Here is a 5,561-nt window from a genome sequence, read left to right as displayed (position 1 = left end):
AATATGAATATTTTGATTATGTTAATTCTTCCAATCTACAAACATGACATGTCTTTTCATTTATTTGTGTTGACTTCAATTTCTTTTATTAATGTCTCATAGTTGTCAGTGTACAGATCTCTCACTTCCTTGGTTCAATGTATTCAATGCTATTGAAAATGGGGTTGTTTTTTATTCCTCTTATATATATTTCATTGTTAGTGTATAAAAATGCAACTTATTATTGCATATTGATTTTGTATCTGAAACTTTACTAAATTCATTTATTAGTTCCAGGAGATTTTTGGTGGAATCTACGACTTCCTACTTATAAGGTCATGTCATTTGCAAACATAATTTACTTTTGTAATTTGCATGACTTTATATCTTTTTCTCACCTAATTGCTCCAGCTAGGACTTCCAGTGTTATGTGGACTAGAAGTGGCCAGGGCAGGCACTCTTATCTTGCTCCTTATCATGGAGGAAAACTATCAACCTTTGCCATTCACTATAACATTAGGTGCAGGCTGGCTGTAAGCCTTTATGATATACCTTTATGAGGTACGTTTCTTTTATACCCAATTAGTTAAGTGTATTTATCATGAATGGCTGTTGAATTTTGTCAAATTTTTAGCATCAGTTGAAATTAGCATATGATTTAAATTCTTTATCCTATTAATATGATGTATCACATTGATTTGCATATGTTGTATATCCTTTCATCCTAGTAATAAATACCATTTGTCATGGTTTATGATCTTTTAATTTGCTGTTGAATTTGGTTTTATTGTATTTGTTGAAATTTTGCATCTGTGTTTATCAGGAATAGTGGCATGCAGTTTTCTTTTCTTGTCGTGTCCTTCGCTGGCTTTGGTAGCAGGGCGATGCTGGCCTCATAAAATGAGTTTAGGGTGTTCCCTGCTATTCAATTTTTTGTGTTTAAGAAAGTCTGTGTTAATACTTTAAATGCTTGGTAGAATTCACCAGTGAATTTGTTGTGTTGTTTTTGATTACTGACTCCATCTCCTTATACATTATTGATCTGTTCGGAATTTCTGTTTCTTCCTGATTAAGTCTTGGTGTATTGTATGTTTCTAGAAATTTATTCATTTCTTCTAGGTTTTCCAATTCATTGGCATATGATTGTTCATAGCAGTCTTGCCACCCCCTTGTATTTCTGTGGTATCAGTTGTACTATCTGCTCTTTCATTGACAATTTTATTTTTGGGGTCCTGTCTCACCAACTCGGAGTTGTGTTCATCTTTTCTATTGCTTTCCTATTCTCTGGCCTACGTATTTCTGTTCTCGCCTTCACTAGTTCCTTCCTCCTGCTAACCTCGGGCTGTGTGTTCTGTTTCTAGCTCCTTGAGATGTGAGGTGGCCTGGCTACAGGCTGGGATCCGCAATTGCTCCTGGTTCGGTGGGGTCTCAGGCTGCACTCCCCAACCAGGTGGTGCCCAGGGCTGTGGGCAAAGGTTGGCAATCAGGTGAGACCTCACGCTGTGCTCTGCAATCAGGCAGGGCGTGGTCTATGCCTGGAAGTTGGGCAGGGCCACAGGCTGTGCTTCTGTGATCAGGTAGGCTGCTAGCTGTTGTGCTCAGAGTTGCTGGCGGGCTCTCCAGTCTGCAGGAGCCTCCAGCTGTCTGTATTCTCTGGGAGGTATTGCTACTTAGGCTACTTCACCAGGATTGGGCTCCCTGATTGGACAAAGCTACAGGCAGTGTTCAGTAGTCAGGCAGAGTTACAGGCTGGGCTCCACTGTGGGGCGGGGCTGTGGGCTGGGTTCAGAGGATCTCTGCTTGTGCAGGACCAGACGTTACTAGTATATATACTTAGTTGAGCAGGGCTTCTTGCTTGGCTCCCTGCCCAGCACAGCTGTAAGATGGGCTCCATGGCTGCCCGGGTTCTCTGGCCAGGCCTCCTGGTCAGCAGGCACTAGAGCAGTGGTTCCCAACCTTGTTTTGGCCATGTCCCACCTAAGCATCCCTAAAATCCTGATGCCCCCCCCATGACATATAATTCTTATAATTCAAAAAGTGAGCTCCTATTCACATGGAGGAAGCCTAACAGGCCATTAACTTGGTCTAAACAAGCTTCTAAAGAACATGGCATACATGAAAGAGAAAAATAAAAGAACGAAAGGACAGTTGAAGTACTGAGGAAGAAATCACTAAGAAATTGTTTAAAAAATAATAATATGAAGTGACATTTAAAAAATAGCAAATACAGTTTCAAAACATATAATAGAGAACTGAAATGCATAAATGTGACACAATATATATTTATATACTGTATATGAGGCCCCTAGAACCATAAGGGATGCAAAAAAATCATTGTTAATAACTCATTCTCTAATTGCCCCCCTTAAACATCAAATTGTCCCCCTGTGGGGCGTGTGCCCCATGTTGGGAACCACTGCACTAGAGCCTAGACCAGTGATGGAGAACCTTTTGAGCTCGGCGTGTCAGCATTTGGAAAAACCCTAACTTAACTCTGGTGCCGTGTCACATATAGAAATTTTTTGATATTTGCAACCATAGTAAAGCAAAGATTTATATTTTTGATATTTATTTTATATATTTAAATGCCATTTAACAAAGAAAAATCAACCAAAAAAATGAGTTCGCCATCACTGGCCTAGACTCAGCCTTTGAGGGAGGCTGTGAACTTTCTATCTTGTCTGGGTGGGGCCGTACAATGGGCTCCATGGCCAGTACAGCTCATTGGCTGGGAACCCAAATCAGGCAGAACTGCCAACTGCGCTCCTGGGCCAGAGGGGGTCACCAGCTGAGCTCTGCAGACATGCAGAGCCCTGGCGGGTCTCTGCTGGGCCCCACTGCATGCAGGAGCCTGGTGCGCCCGGAGCTGAGCACTGGTGGCTGTAAGCCACCTTCTGTCTCTATCTGAGCCCCATGGCCAGGTCCTGCAGATTCTCCCAGACACCCCCAGGAGGCGAAACCCAAGTGGGCCTCCTGGGATCATCCTACACACTGGGGGCTGTCCACCTTGAGCCCCCTCCTCCCGCTGGAAAAACCACAGCCTGGGAGAGGCAGTGTGGTCACTAGCAGCTTCTCTTAACCTTCCCTGTGATCTAGGGGGTGCTTCAGCCTCACCCCCAGCTCCAGGACTTTCACAGTGGTGTCTTGTCTATGGACAGCTGCCAGGGAGTCTTCCCGTGAGGGAACTGAAGTTGGGAACAACCCATGTTGCCATCTGAATGGCGTCACAAGTTGTATTTAAATACATTATTTCAGACTTTTGAAAGCCTCCAGCGCCCACCCCCGCTGCCTGTGTCACTTTCACCATCGTCCTCGCCCAGGGCTCCCACCAGGTTCTTTTTTTTTTTTTAATATATTTTATTGATTTTTTTACAGAGAGGAAGGGAGAGGGATAGAGAGCCAGAAACATCGATGAGAGAGAAACATCGACCAGCTGCCTCCTGCACATCTCCCACTGGGGATGTGCCCGCAACCCAGGTACATGCCCTTGACCGGAATCGAACCTGGGACCCTTCAGTCCGCAGGCCGACGCTCTATCCACTGAGCCAAACCGGTTTCGGCAACCCCACCAGGTTCTTGATCTCCTCGGCAATGCTCTGACTCAGCTCTTTCATTCTCACATGGCAACAAAATCTTGTATGTCCTCCCAAGTATCTGATGATGAACAGAGAAAAAGAGAAAATATTCATTCTTTAACTATGTCTGGCCATGTTGGTTTTGAGAGTTTGCCTGATCAGCTGGTCAACAGATCCATTCAGCAAGGCTCCTGTTTTAATATTCTGTGTTGCTACCAACCAATAGTTGACTACATAGATGCTCAGTTTGAGGCCTATCTGCAAGAAGAACTGAAGATCAAGCGTTCTCTCTTTAACTACCACGATTCTCGTGTCCATGCATGCCTCTACTTCATCTCTCCCACAGGCCACTCTCAGAAGACACTGGACCTCTAGCCATGAAGAGCCTTGACAGCAAGGTGAATATTATACCAGTGATTGCCAAAGCAGATGCAATTTCTAAAACTGAATCACAGAAGTTTAAGATCAAGCTCATGAGTGAATTGGTCAGCAATGGCGTCCAGATATACCAATTCCCGACAGATGATGAAACTCTTGCTAAAATCAATGCTTTAATGAATGGACATTTGCCATTTGCTGTTGTAGGAAGTATGGATGAGGTAAAAGTTGGAAATAAGCTGGTCAAAGCTCACCAGTACGCTTGGGGTGCTGTACCAGTGGGAAATGAAAACCGCTGTGACTTTGTAAGCTTCGCGAAATGCTCATGTGTACAAACGTGGAGGGTCAGAGAGAACAGACCCATACGAGGCCCTGTGAACTGTACAGGCGTTGCAACCTGGAGGGAATGGGCTTTCCTGATGTGGGCCCAGAGAACCAGCCTCCCAGTCTTCAAGAGACATAGGAGGCCAAAAGACACGAATTTTATGGGGAACGTCAGAGGAAGGAAGAAGAACTGAAGCAGGTGTTTGTGCAGCGGGTGAAGGAGGAAGAAGCCATGCTAAAAGAAGCTGAAAGAGAGCTGCAGGCCAAATACGAGCACCTCGAAAGAGTTCACCAAGAAGAGAATGAAGCTTGAGGAGAAGAGAAGACTTTTGGAAGAAGAAATAATCTCTTTCTCTAAAAAGAAAACTACCTCGGAGATATACCAGAACCAGACCTTTATGGGCAGCAACCTGAAGAAGGACAAGGACCGTAAGAACTCCAATGTTATGTAAAACAAAGGTTCCAGATCACAGAAGGTCATCACAAGCAAAAGTTATTGAAAAGTTAGAAAGATGCTGTGATTTTCTTGCTCATTTTATTTGCTATATCAGTTGTTTTATATCTGGCAAATGGCCACAGTTACTGTCTTTTATGGAAAAATACTTTCAAGTATAACGTCAATACATAAGCCAGAGTGGGTGATAGAACTTATGTGTCCACGGCTGTGAAGTCTTAAGCTGCTGGTTTGTGATGGATGGAGATCATTGCCTCTCCTGCCGACTTCCTGTCACTTTGCAGAGCGCCACCACAGAGCCGTGCCACTGCCTATGACAGCAGAGCGCGCTCACAGGCTGACTGCATTTACGTTCTAAGATGAACCTTCTGTTTTGTGCACACTAAAGGTAAAATTTTGAGAATATGTTTTAAAATGTATTATGTACCTAAAACTCTAACCTCTCAATAGTTTTATAGAACTTTCTAATTTTTGATATAATTATCCAGTTAGTAACATGATCCTAAGCTTTTATATAAAATTTTATATAACATGATGGTCTTCCATGCTTCAGTACACTTTCTTGTGGCTGATGTATTATGATGGAAAAAAAAGTTTAAAAGTAAAAACACCCACGTATACTGTATAAGCCCTTTTTCTAGTGATAAGTACTTTTGAATCTGGGTGTTATCACAGTATTTTTATTAGGATGTATTACATATTTGTTGCTTAAAACTGTCTTCCAAGGGAAAAATAAGATTGAATTACCTTACTAAAAATATCTCTAAGAAAATAGCTATGAGCATCTGAATATTAAAGATACAAACATTTAGATAATTCATATCAGTGCCTTAGTAGTAGTTTCAGAACAA

The 5,561-nt window shown here is 42.7% G+C and overlaps 1 pseudogene; it reads left to right on the top strand.

Moving 5' to 3' along the window:
• Positions 1–3,607: 3,607 nt before the first annotated feature.
• On the top strand, positions 3,608–4,767 carry LOC102436821 (annotated as a pseudogene).
• The last annotated feature ends 794 nt before the right edge of the window (positions 4,768–5,561 follow it).

Source organism: Myotis lucifugus, unplaced genomic scaffold, assembly GCF_000147115.1.
Source record: "Myotis lucifugus unplaced genomic scaffold, Myoluc2.0 scaffold_411, whole genome shotgun sequence".
In the NCBI taxonomy this organism is placed as follows: domain Eukaryota; kingdom Metazoa; phylum Chordata; class Mammalia; order Chiroptera; family Vespertilionidae; genus Myotis; species Myotis lucifugus.
Note: the sequence above shows the minus strand (reverse complement) of the source record. Positions and strands in the feature narration are given on the sequence as shown.